This window comes from Oryctolagus cuniculus, chromosome 4 (genome assembly GCF_964237555.1).
Source record: "Oryctolagus cuniculus chromosome 4, mOryCun1.1, whole genome shotgun sequence".
NCBI lineage: Eukaryota > Metazoa > Chordata > Mammalia > Lagomorpha > Leporidae > Oryctolagus > Oryctolagus cuniculus.
In genome coordinates, this window is record NC_091435.1 from 170,658,742 (window position 1) to 170,672,623 (window position 13,882).

Genomic DNA, 13,882 nt, shown 5'->3' on the forward strand with positions numbered 1-13,882 from the left:
TAACTGGCATTCCCAAAGCACTGGCTTTAGGTCAGGGTTGATCAAGCAGCTCAATGGCACCAGGAAAGAATCCTCTTCTGTTTCGCTGTTCTGTGTGCATCGTGTCAGCTTTATCCTATGTGGGAACTTCCCTTGGGGTGCCAGGAAGGTTGCCGGCAGGAAAGGCCAGCTTGTTTGTTAGTAATCTTGGGAGACAATAACTCTCTCTAAGCTGTCAAACAAAAATCCAGAACTTTGCTCTGATTGGGCCAATGAGGTCAGATGTCTGCCTATCAACCAACCACGGTGGCTCTGAGTTTTAATTACAGCACAAGAACAACCTGATAGCAGGCGTGATGGTATCTTGGCCTGACTCCGAAGGATTCCAGGGTAACTGAGCTCTGTATTGACCTAATAGATGTTAGTTTAGGGGTTCACTAGAGCAAGCTTTGTTAACCTGGGAAGGCTGATAACAACAAATGGGGCTCTTTGTATTTACGTGTATTGTGCTGGGTCTTTGTGTCTAGCTGTACTTCACAGAATCCAGAAGTGATGATGGATGGACAGTTTACCCATCAGAGGGAGTCCTGCGCTTCTGCAGGGCAGTGTTAGCCTTGTGGCTAAGAAAGGCCAGCTGAGTATCCAGAAAGTCTGACTTGACCTTCCTCTCACATTCATCGTCTGCAACTCTGGGTCTGTTATGAGAGCCGGGAAGTTGTCCTTGCTTCTGGATATTTTTTATACTCCTGACTTCCTTGTGTATTTTTTTAGCTGGTCAACCTTGTTACATTTGTCCAAGCCTAGGTCAATGTTTGTTCTTGTATTAATTAATTGTAATTAATCTGCAGAGAAACAGCATCGTTAGGGTCTATGATATGTATATCTCTTTGTATTATCTATCATGGATCTATCACCTTTATCTTCTGTTACCCCTAGCTATCATCTACCATCCACCTATTATCTATCATCATCATCATCCCTCTATTGAATTATTGTTGACAAGTAAGCCATGTGATGTGGAGGCTGAGAGGCCCAGGCGTTGAAGAGCTGATGGTGGGGTTCCATATGAGCCTGGACACCCAAGAATCAGGAGAGCCGGTGGCTGAATTTCCTGTTTGAGTCCAAGTCTGCAGTCAGGAGAAGGCTGATGTCCCAGCTTGAAGACAGTCAGGCAGAGAGAAGATTCTTTCTTCAGCCCATTGTTCTATTCAGGCTTTCAGTAGGTGAGAAGAGGGCTTGGTTGGTCGGTCTCTGATTTAAATGTTAATATCATCCAGAAAGACTCCTCTCACAACACGCCCAGAAATAGTGTACAACAAATATCTGGGCACCCTGAGGTCCGGTCCCCTTGACATACAAAGTTGATCATCACATTCTTGTTCTGTGTTGACATTTGCTAATTCAGTGGTGACTCACAGCTGAGGGACCTACGCTGCTCTTGGGTGACCCTTGATGCAATCCATACTCCTAAACCAAAATGCAGTGCCACTGTGGACCAGGGCTGAGACTGATGGGAGAGGCCACCACAGTAACCATGAATTCCCAGTGTCTGTCCGGTTCCCACTGGAGATGTCATTTGCTGTGGCAGGGGCCACCAGTATTTTCTTCCTGTAAATGAGAAGACTGTGAAACGCATTTTTTTTCTAATTTGAATTATTTGTTAATTTTAATAGAGATTATTCACTTGTATAAAGAACACTTGGAGGTATGAGAAAAATAACCAGAACTGAGATGCCTAGCAAGGGGCTTTGATCTGTGCTTTGTGGTGACTCTGCGATTTCCTAAGATATTTCAGAGAAGAGATGGATAAAAAAGTGGGAAAGGCTTTGGATTCCTGCCTTTTTCAGTCACAGTTTTTAAAAAAGATTTACTTATTTGAAAGGCAGAGAGAGAGAGAGATGGAAAGGTATCTTCTGGCCGGCACCGCGGCTCACTTGGCTAATCCTCCGCCTAGCGGCGCCGGCACACCGGGTTCTAGTCCCAGTGGGGCGCTGGATTCTGTCCCGGTTGCCCCTCTTCCAGGCCAGCTCTCTGCTGTGGCCCGGGAGTGCAGTGGAGGATGGCCCAAGTGCTTGGGCCCTGCACCCCATGGGAGACCAGGAGAAGCACCTGGCTCCTGCCATTGGATCAGCGCGGTGCGCCAGCCGCAGCGCGCCGGCCGCGGCGGCCATTGGAGGGTGAACCAACGGCAAAAGGAAGACCTTTCTCTCTGTCTCTCTCTCTCACTGTCCACTCTGCCTCTCAAAAAAAAAAAATAAATAAAAATAAAAAAATAAAAAAGAAAGAAAGAAAGGTATCTTCTACCTGCTTGTTTACTCCCCTAGACGGCCACAACAGCCAGGGCTGGGCTGGGTGAGTCTGAAGCCCGGAGCCTGGAACTCCATCCTGGTCTCCCACACGGGGGCAGGGGCCCAGGCACTTGGTCCATCCTCGGGTACTTTCCCAGGCCGTTAGCAGGGAGTAGCAGCTGGGACCCAAAGCAGTGCTCAGAAAGGATGCCAGCCTCGCAGGCAGCAGCTTAACCCACGGCGCCACGACACTGGCCCCATGGAGCTGCTGTCTTACAGGGTCTGAATGCATTGTCATTGCAGGTGTGGGGTTCCATTTAAAATCTGCGCAGGTGGAAAAACCGCTTCTCTGTCCTACTCCGGGACCTGCAAAACAAAAATCCCTCCCCTCCTCGGTCCTTCCATCCCTTCATGTGTAGAGGAGCTCTAGACGTGTGCCTTTCATTGTGAACAGTCTATGATTCTGTGACTCTTGCCACCGGCCAAAGTGATACTTATTAATTTCACGAAACCGACTCAATTACTACCCTCAGAAGTGATTAATTCTGCCCAGCTTCCCCATCTTAGCGAGTTTTCAGCTGCCTAACGCCACCTGACAGTCATAAAATGCCAGCATTGCTGGTGTGAGATGGAGCTAACAGTATGAGGTTTGCTAAGTGTTTCTGTACGATCAGTGTGAAAGCAATCACATCTCCGGAGTGGGAAAGGTCAGTGCCCAGTAGCTGCCAACCCTCGCCACGCTGAGGGGACGCGAAGGGGACTGCCCCTCGCCAAACACCAATCAGGCTAAAAAATGAATACCCTTTGCAGCTGCAGTCTAATAGCTTCGAATGTCAAATGATATTACTCCGGGAGACTGTTAAGCCCCCTTCTCAGCGCACAGCAGTATATAAATCCCCTCATCTCATTTGATTAATCTGAGAGACTATAGAATATGTTATTAGGCACAGAAAACATGACTGCAGTGTGATAGGCTGTAGTATTACCAAGCGTGGGCATTCTTTTTTTTTTTTTTTTTTTTTTGACAGGCAGAGTGGACAGTGAGAGAGACAGAGAGAAAGGTCTTCCTTTGCCGTTGGTTCACCCTCCAATGGCCGCCGCAGCCAGCGCGCTGCGGCCAGCGCACCGCGCTGATCCGATGGCAGGAACCAGGAGCCAGGTGCTTCTCCTGGTCTCCCATGGGGTGCAGGGCCCAAGCACCTGGGCCATCCTCCACTGCACTCCCTGGCCACAGCAGAGGGCTGGCCTGGAAGAGGGGCAACTGGGACAGAATCCGGCGCCCCAACCGGGACTAGAACCCGGTGTGCCAGCGCCGCTAGGCGGAGGATTAGCCTAGTGAGCCGCGGCGCTGGCCAGCATGGGCATTCTTTTAAGACCTGTTTTTAATTTTTTTTTCCTGGTTCTGTATTGCTTGAAAAGGGGGCAAACACAATTGATCTTAATGAATGAGTGACCCATATGAATGAATGTTAGTGAGGATATATGAGGGCACTTCAAATAGTTCTGGAAAAATGGAATAGAAGGAAAGTTTATTTTGGTGTGAAAGCATTTTTTAAATGCATGCACAGTTTTTTTTTTTGTTTGTTTGTTTGTTTTTGGATAGGCAGAGTTAGACAGTGAGAGAGACAGAAAGGTATTCCTTCTGTTGGTTTACTTCCCAGATGGCCGCTACAGCCGGCGGCGCTGCACCGATCTGAAGCCAGGAGCCAGGTGCTTCCTCCTGGTCTCCCATGCGGGTGCAGGGCCCAAGCACTTGGGCCATCCTCCACTGCACTCCCTGGCCACAGCAGAGAGCTGGACTGGAAGAGGGGCAACCGGGACAGAATCCGGCACCCCAACTGAGGAGGATTAGCCTAGTGAGCCGTGGCGCCGGCCGCACAGTTTTTTCTTAAGACTCATTTTCCTTGATTTTTCTGAAGACAATCATACATAAATTAAAAAAATATGGTGTGATTATATAGTGCCTCCAAACCCTATAGGATCAGAACTCTCTTCCTCTTCCACAGCTCTCAATTCCAGGCCCCTGAGCACACACCTGGCCTTGGCAGGAAAGACACTGTGATATTACAGTGCATAGCTCTATTGGTGGAGATTAGAAATGATTTTTAAAATTCTGTTAAAAAATCTCATACATTTTTAGAGTGAGCACACGTCATGACAAGAAAGTGCATTAAAGTCATGTATTAGTTTGTGATGCATTTTCCTTTGTTCATTTGAAGGTAATTCTTCTCCCCGAGAGGCCCCTGAGCAGACTGTCGTTTTCTTCCGTCCTGAAATGGAGAGAAGTTCCTGAACTGCCTCCTGAAATCGATGCACCGAGCCCTGACCGCGAAGCATGCACGTCTTCCTCTTCAAGACCTGGAGCCGCCGCGGCCTGACACACAGAAAGAAATGTGATAATAGAGGCGATGAGCCACTTCAGCCCTGGATTTCATTTCCAGCTTAATTAAATCCTGGAAACACACCTGACCTCTAGCTTTGAAGAGCTGCAGCAGGAGCCAGGTGCCCTCATCAGCGGAGCTCACCCTGCAGCGACTGTGGGAAGACGGCCTGAAAGGAGAGGCTGGAGGGAGGCCGGCGCAATGGAGATGAAACAGGTGAGTCAGGAAGTGATATTTCCGAGAGCGCTGTGGGCGATGTTTGCCCTTCTGCTTGAAAGGTGAACAGCGAAGCTCACCTACAAATGTACTGGGTTGAAACACCTCCAATAGCACCCCGCGGCCCCTGCCACCTGTTCCCTTCCCACCAGATTCTCACCCAGCTCCCTGCCCCCACTCCTGGTAGTAAATTGGGTACAAAATGCTCCTGGTTGGCCCAAGTCCCAGCTAGCCTGTCAGTGCGCATGGTTGGCTCATTCTTCCTGCATCAACAAATGCATGGTTCTCTGGCTGCTCAGGCCCTGCTGCCAGCTCCTGCCGCTGCCGCCAGGGTTTCTTTGTTCTCCATCCCAGAGACCAGAATTCTTTTGAAATGTAGAGAAAGAGGCAGAGATTTTTGCCATGATTTATTGCGTCCAGGAGTTGCACAAGGAACTTGCACTAAAATTATGTCAGCAGGTTTTCACAACCACTTGTGATGCACATCAGACCTTTCTAGGTGGGGGGAAGAGGCTCTGAAAAAGAAGCTGTGAGTCTTAGATCTAAAAAGGAGAGCTTGAGACAGGGATGGCAGCTCGTGGGACTGATTGACAGGAGGCCAGTAGAAGGATGAATCTGAAGGGAGGTGTGGTTATGGGAGAGAAAGAGAAAGGGTGAGCAAGGATGTGGTTGTGGGAAACTCAGCCTTGGCCGGACTCACAGGGACTCTGGAGCATTAATCACACCAGCAGGTGGTGCCCACCTGGAGACCAAAGGGCCAGGACATGAATCCTTAGGCCAGCAAGCTCTCCTTAGTCAAGGACACTTCTCTGAAGGAAGGGGACCTGTTGCAAGCTCATGGCAGCCAACACTCACAGCATCCTGGAGAGAGCTCAGCCAACCCCACAGGGCTCTTGTGGGTCTGCACCAGGATCCACTAATCTGTAAGTAGTCAACACTACATAATTTTGGAATCTGAGGATGACTTTAGGGGTCAAAGTAACCCAAGTGGTTCATCTCCATTCCTGTAGAATTATGAAGGTCGTTCGTAATGCCGAGGTAATTAGCCATCAGTGGTCTTCATTACTATTTTGATTACCATCAGTTAATGATAGCCTGCATAGGCCTTCACCGAACAGTCCACGTGCTGAGCTGTCAACTGCTATAGTAAGACCACAGGGAGCCCTTTGTTGCCGATAAGTGTGTGGCACTCTAGTCATCTCAGCTCAGCATCTGGAAGGTCCCCATAGGCGAGGACCACTGCATTTCTCAGATAGCACTGACCATGAACTGAGTCACTGAAGACCCATCCTTCTCTCAGGTTACAATGCAAAATAAAATGCTTTTTGTGGTAGGGGGAATAGATGAATGAAAAAATAAAGCGTTAGAAGTCATTTGCTTCTGAAGTTCAGAGATGGTAGGGAACTGGTAAATAGGTGACGCAGAGGTTAGAACCCAGTCGGTGTATAGTCCCATGCTACGCTAACCTCATGAACAGGAGCGCTTCATCGCCTCCACTCTCCTACCACCCTCGTCTCCTTTGGGTTCAGGGTCTTCTACAGGCCATGTCCACTGCTTCTCCCTCTGCAGGTCCACAGTGTTTTCTCTTGCCTGGGGGATGGCTGCTTCTGACCATCCTCACCATTGTTGCCAAAGGGTTCTCTCTAAACTGAAGGTTGGAGCAGGTTGCTCATGTACTGGGCGACGTCCTTTGGCTTCTTGTTCTCCATGTGGGAGAGTCCCTGGTGGTCTTGCCAGGCGCGTGTGCTACCGGTGCCCTTCTCGTTCTCTCTGCTCCAGTGAAAGTCATACTCGTCACTTGTCAGCTGTGCAGGGATTCCTTCATGAGTGTTCTGTGTTACTCTGCTCCCTCCACCTGCAGTAACTGCCTGACGGACTCACTGACTGTGCCTCTAAGCCATCAAGAAAGATGTGCTGTGTGCCCAGCCTGGGGTCTGATGTGCCAACTCGTAAGCAGCACTCTGGGAGAGGAGAGACAAATATGGAAAGGCCAGTGTCTTGCTGAGTGTGTGCATGTGATGGAGGGTTGCCCAAAGAGGGGCCACTGACCCATATTTGGGGGCACAGGGGGGGTTTTCATCTGCAAAAGGCTAATCAGGACCGAGGTCTTTTACTGAGCAGAAGGTAGCATCCTTTTCTTATCCATCAAGGACCATCTCACAAATGCATTTTAAGTTTCACTTATTCAAAAGGTAGAGTTAAATAGAGGGAGAGGGAGTGAGTGAGAGGAGAGAGAGGTATCTTCTGTTTGCTGGTCCACTTCCCAAATGGCTACAGAAGCCAGGGTCTGGAAGTCTATTTGGGTCTTCCATGTGGGCAGTAGGGGCCCAAGCAGTTGGGCCATCGTCTCAGTTCCGAGTTCCCAGGTGCATTAGCAGTGAGCTGAATTGGAAGTGGAACAGTGCTCATACGGGATGCCAGTGTCGCAAGTGGTGGCATCACAGCATTGGCCCTGACCATCTCACATCTGACCCCAAGCTGTGGTGATTTTCTGCATTTTGTGCTCACAAGACCTGCCATTGCATTCAGTCAATAGGCACGTATCTGTTTCCTTGACTCATGGGGGAAGACACCTGGCCTTGTTTCAGGCATGGCATGGTGCTACCACATTATAAATACCACCTTGACCACGGTAAGATACTAACCAATGTCTGTTGATCTGAGCTCTGTGAACTTGGGGAGTTCTTCCTGGTGTCAGTCCCTCACTCATGCGTTCATTCAATGCCTGTGATATGTGGAAAGCCCTGTGTGCCTGTCGTGTGTGAATAGCTTATACGTAACTGCCTATTTCCCCTTCTGCCCGAGTCTCAGCATTCGTGAGAGAGCTACAGGAAGGTGAACACTGAGGTGGTTCTGGTAGATGTTTATTCCTGGAATAGGAAGGAGGGTATGTGTGCTCAAGAAAGAGCAGGCTTCCTGGAATCAGGAGGCTTGGAACACTGCTCATTAGTCAGCTTATGCATTTATGAACAGGGACAAAGATCTTGGTTGGCTGAACTTACAGAGCTGTAGTTGAGGGTCAAAGGGGACAACGTAGGTGAAATCCACAGACTAAGGAGAGGAAATTAATGATGTTGAAGGATCAATTCTGGCTCGGAAGCAAGAATGGCAGGAAAAATTGCTTGGAATCCATCCTTGATGTGCAGGTGGCACATTCTGCCTTCACCTGTGAGTATGCACTGAGATTCAGTGCCTCAGGGAAAAAGAGAGAAAAAGGAAAATTGGTGTTCCTCCCTCTTTGCCTCTGAACCCTAAGTATTGGTGTATGCTATAATTGGGGCTGCAGATTACAACTCCGGGTTTGGAGAGTTTCCTGTTTAATTTATCAAGGACGTATATGCTTTACAATGCCGACACCTGCTCAAAGCAGGCAAACAATTGTTTTGACACAGTGGTGGTTGTAGAGAGTATATTTTAAAAATTTCTGAAATCTGCCAATGGGATAATTAGAGTCAAATTCTCGCTTGCCAGGGCAGTGAGCTCTCTAGGCCAATTGACTCCCTGACGGTGTGCCAGACACCTTTTCCTGGTCTGTCTTGGCTGGTGGGGATTTGATTCTGCATAGCTGTTCCATTCCTCACCGATGACTGATTTTTGGCCTTTAATGATCATGCCAATTAAGAATTGAGAGCTTCACTCGTGAGTTTCTTCGGATCAGATTTTACTATAATGCACATTGCTTGAGAAATCGCTTTAATTTAATGGTAGCCTTATGCAGGAGTTTGCCTGCACTGCGGGGGACCCTGTGGCTGGCTCAGTGCTATAATGGTGTGGGGTTGAGGAGGACTGGCAGTGCCATCTGGGCAAAGGTGACCAGGGACGGAGAGGTGACCTGAAGAGAGTCAGACAAGACAGGGAAGGAGCAGAGAGCTGCTGTGTTTTAGGGTCCAATTTAGAAGGATCCTGGGAATGCTGAGAGTGCAGGAGGTGGTGTGGTGTCTTTCTTTGACCACTGGGGCTCCGCCGTTGCATCATGAACTTGGGAGCTGTTTCAGTACTGAATTAGGCAGACTGCCATGATCCCAGCCTTGCTCAGAGACTCCAAAGAGCATCAACTTCATTCCTATCACTTTGTGAATGGGGCAACTGAGGCCCAGATTAGGTTACGCAGTTCTGAGTTGTTCTGCTGAGTTCTCCAGGCAAGACAGAAAAACGCCCGGGGACTTAAATGTCCTCCACATGGCTTTTCCACAATCCTGCTCTGATTTGTGATTGGGTGAACGAAGAAAATGTCCTTAAGATTTAGCATTTCTTTTTCAAGCTGTTTGAATCTGGTTTACCCACATGCCACCAAACTGGTCATTGACTCACAGAAGTTGGGACATTAGACTTGTTGGTTTTGCAGATGAGGGGGAGTGGTCAGCTCAGGGCCACGGGACTAGTAACTGGATGAGTGTAGTCAAGCAGTATGAGCAGGTCCATGCGTGGGTGAGCATGCCGGGCTGTCCAGGTATACAGAGGAAGTCAACCAAGATGCTTGTATGGCCCCTGGTGACATAAGACCTGGCTAGGTTCTCCCTTTCTACCTGAGGTGTCTGGGGAGGGGAGGTGATGAGGGCTGAGCCTGCATCCTGGGGTTGTGCAGTGTGGAGGAGGCAGACACAAAGGGGAAGCTATGTTCTGAAGATGAAGGAGAGAGAGTTAGGATACAGTCACACGCGGGGCTAACCCAGGGTCTTGGGAGAAGAGAAGCCCGGTGAAGTGCTCATGCACACGGAAAGTTGCATTCCTGCAATGCAGGTGAGCACAGGTGAAAATCAGCGGTTCCCTGTCTCATCCTTTCTCTCCTCTGCTCTCCTTCCCACAGATCAGCCCTTTCTGCTTCTAATATTTTTCCAATGGCCTTATCCGGAACTGTAAGGGTGTCTCAAACTTCTGTTTATCCAGGTAGTATTCTTAGCATTAGCTATAGACTCCCTGTTACGAATGGCAAATAAAGAACGGTCTCCCACTTCCTTCCCCTTGTTCTATTTTTTCAGTAATTAATATTATTAGTTTATTAGATTGGCTTCATCTGTTGATACATTAATGATTTTTTGAAGTATACAACAAATTCTATTTTGTGATCCATCAGATTTAAATGAATTTGACTTGCTGCAGCTCAACATGTAAGATGAGATTAGGAGCCCTAAGCTGCTACTTTTCGTCTTTCCAAATCTCATGATCTTCCAATTACATCTCTAAACACCATCAAGGTTTATTACTTCTTTGTTATAGTTTATAAATATGTTTAAGCCTTTTCTGCCTTGGACATAGGTTGAATTTAAAGATCAATCACCAATGCAAGTCATTAGCAATATAATGATATGTCATTGATATATTATTCCCTCCAAGGCCAGAGTGGCTGGCTCTACTGAGAGAAGGAAGGGACACAAAACATGTGTAGCCTAAGGGCTTCACCTAAACACCAAGACTTATTCTTTTTTAAAAGATTGTATTTATTTATTTGATAGGTAGAGTTATAGACAGAGAGAGGGAGAGACAGAGAGAAAAGTCTTCCATCTGTTGGCTCACTCTCCAAATAGCTGCAATAGTCAGAGCTAGGCTGATCCAAAGCCAGGAGCCAGGAGCTTCTTCTGGGTCTCTCACATGGGTTCAGGGGTCCAAGCACTTGGGCTGTCTTCCACTACCTTCCCAGGCCATTAGCATGGAGCTGGTTGGGAAGTGGAGCAACCAAGACATGAAATGGCACCCATGTGGGATGCCGGCACCATAGGCAGAGGCTTAACCTACTACACCATGGCATTGCCACCTCCCAGACTTATTTTAATTTGCTTCAGCTTCTCACAATCATGATATTTTGTATTTTTGTTACTTGTTCAGATTTTTTTTTTGATCTGAAATTTCTAATTTCCTTTCATTTTGATTATTGAAAAAGAAGCGCAAGTTCTTTACCATTTTACAAATAGTTTCTGCTTTATCACATCACCTAACAACTGGCAATCTGCCTTTTTTATCAAAATTTGCCCCAGAATTCTAACTGAGTGCCTTGTTGGGGCTTTCTGTCTTGAATGGCCAGTTGCTTTGTTCGCTTTCATTTTCACGCATTAGTGGCTGTGGCCTACTGTTCTCCTTTTCTTGGAATTCTTCCCCTTTGGTCTCTCCAAGTATATCCTCAAATAATCCAAGACCCCTCCCCACCCACAAGGGTCTTTAGGAGCCAACTCCATGAGCCTTGAGTGGTCTGATATTTAGCCTTCACATCTGAGTGACAATTTGGTGTAAAACTAGAGTCAGGGTTACTGTTTCTGAGACTGTGTGTTTCGGGTTGGGCTGTCCGGAAGCAGAGATGGAGTTTTGGGCACATAATGTCTATTAAAGGATCCACACCTGTGAACAGAAGTGGGCAACAGAGAGACTGACCTGAGATGCCCCCCAGCCGAGCCTCAGCCAACATGGTGGGCACTCTGGAGTATTACCTGTGGATGACCTGTGCTGGGCAGAAGTGACTGGGTCTTTATACCCTTCCTTTCTCAGCCACCAGCCACAGGCTGCTCTGGGAGGGGCATGATCTTGGGTGAGGTGGCTCTGAGTAGATGAGGCTGACCCTGAAGGTGCTGACAGCCGTAGGCGCTGGACTGTCTGCATCGGAGCAGCAAGTCCACCTGCTGCCCTGCACCTCTGGGTCTAGATGGTGTCACTCCATGGTCTTCTTATACACCTGTTTCTTTTCTCTCTCTCTAAGCTGTAGAGCACTTCGTTTTTCCTCAATATCAGGGCTGCCCTTACGCATATTTATGTGGAGAAAACAAGGCGCCCTTGCTCCAGGTGGGTGCAGTCCTGCAGCTGTGTGCCTGCGTCTGGCTGGGGGCTGTGGTACTGGGCACAGCCTGCTCATCCAGGGGCAGAACCCTGTCTGGGGTGCTCACAGTTCACAAGGATGTGTCCTGCTTGTGGGTCTCACTATCTGGTCGGGCTTTTATCCTAAGGGTTTGCAACTTAACTTTACTTCTGGGAAATCTTCCTCCCTTCTTTCGGGCTGCAAGTTCTGTAGGTCACGGGAATTCTGGGGCTTCGCTGCAAAACCCAGGGCAGAGTGTATTAGAGAAGGTGAGGTTCCTCTCCTGGTACAGCAGGTTCCTCTTTTATTTTCTTTGCCAGTGCAATTCCATATGTTTTCTCTATCCCAGAACATTTCTAACATCTCATATCCACTGAACTTCTGTCTCCCCATTTTCAGCGCTCACATGGATTTATTTACTTTTTTTAAAGATTTATTTATTTGAGAGGCAGAGTTAGAGAGAGAGGGAGAGACAGAGAGAGAGGTCTTCCATCTGCTGGTTCTCTCCCCAAATGGCTGCAACAGTTGGAGCTGGGCCGATCTGAAGCCAGGAGCAAGGAGCTTCTTCCGGCTCTCCCGTGGGGGTACAGGGGCCAAAGGACTTGGGCCATCTGCTGCTTTCCCAGGCACATGAGCAGGAGCTGGATCAGAAGTGGAGTAGCAGAAGTGGAAGGCAGTAAGAGATGGCCCGGGTACTTGGGCCCCTGTACCCATGTGGGGGACCTGAAAGGAGCTCCTGGCTCCTGGCTTTGGATCGGCGCAGCTCTGGCTGTTGTGGCCAATTGGGAAGTGAACCATCAGATGGAAGACCTCTCTCTCTCTCTCTCTCTCTCTCTGCTTCTCCTCTCTGTGTAACTTTTTCAAATAAATCTTTAAAAAAAGTTTCAGGGAAAATGCATATTGTGAAAAACCTGTGCATGGATTTTGAACTTGTTTTTACACTAAAATAAACTTAGTTCCATTTCCCACACATTTATTCCAGTACCCTGGCATATGGTTATTTGACATGCTTGACTTGAAAGTTATTGGAGATGATTGAGGACCAAGGTCACTGTTTTGGAAGCCAAGGTGCCAGCACTGCCTGGAAGAGGCTTTATTGTGTTTAACCGTGGCTATATGGATGTCGGCCATCTTAAGAGAAATGTCATCTATCCTGAGGAAGGGATTGGTGAAAATAAACATTTTCCTTCATTTTGTTGAACTGTTTTCATAGAACATGAAATGTGTTTTATGCAAAATTCCTCCAAGCAAGGTGTTTTATAAAAACACTTACTGGATGTTTCTAGCAGTGTCCTCAAATCAGACCCCTAAAAATATCTCTTTCTCACTTCTTTCATTCATGGCACCTATTACACACTGACCTGTGCCCCCCCGCCCCCGAATTTATGTACTGAAACCCTGACTGTATTTGGAGGTAGAGCCTTTACAGGGATAATGAAGGTCAAATGAGGTCCCAAGGGTGAGTCCCTAATCCATTAGGACTGTCTCCTTACAAAAAGAGGAAGAGGTGAGGAGTGAAGAAGCTATCTGGGGACACACTAAGAAGGCCTCGGGGGAAACCAAGCTGCTGACACCTTGATCTTGGAATTCTGTTCTCCAGAACTGTGAGAAATTAAACGTAGGCTGTTTAAACCACTGAATCTGTTAACTTTTTTTTTAAAAGATTTTATTTATTTATTTGAGAGGTAGAGGTACAGACAGTGAGAGGGAGAGACAGAAAGAAAGGTCTTCCTGCCGTTGGTTCACTCCCCAAATGGCCAAAACGGCCAGAAATGTGCTGATCCAGACCCAGGAGCCAGGAGCTTCCTCCCAGTCTCCGACACGGGTGTAGGGGTCCCAAGCACTTGGGCCATCTTCCACTGCTTTCCCAGACCATAGCAGAGCACTGGACTGGAAGAGGAGCAGCCGGGACTAGAACTGGCACCCATATGGGATGCCAGCGCCACAGGTGGAGGATTAACCTACTGTGCTATGGCTAACATTTTGTTATGCCAGACCTAAAAAAAACCCAAACCACCCTTCCCAGAAAAGAAAAAAAAAAAAAAAAAACACAAAACCTAATATTTCCCCTTAAACTTTTCTGAGAGAAATTTTTATAACATCCTTATTTAGTCTATTTCAACCAATTATTTCTGACCTTTAGAAAGATCCAAGATTAAGTGATTTGACAAAACCTGTTTTAATTATTTCACGGACTGGGCATCTCAACGAGAAACTTGGGTATTGAGTGCTATTGT

At 47.7% G+C, this 13,882-nt stretch overlaps 1 long non-coding RNA gene across 1 annotated transcript in view; it reads left to right on the forward strand.

The window, feature by feature from the left end:
* Positions 1-13,882, forward strand: part of LOC138849411 (uncharacterized) — a 444,923-nt gene that overhangs the window by 27,457 nt on the left and 403,584 nt on the right. Inside the window, exon 3 of the long non-coding RNA XR_011388243.1 lies at positions 4,487-4,864. This is a non-coding gene — a long non-coding RNA (uncharacterized lncRNA). The remainder of the gene's footprint in view (positions 1-4,486; positions 4,865-13,882) is intronic.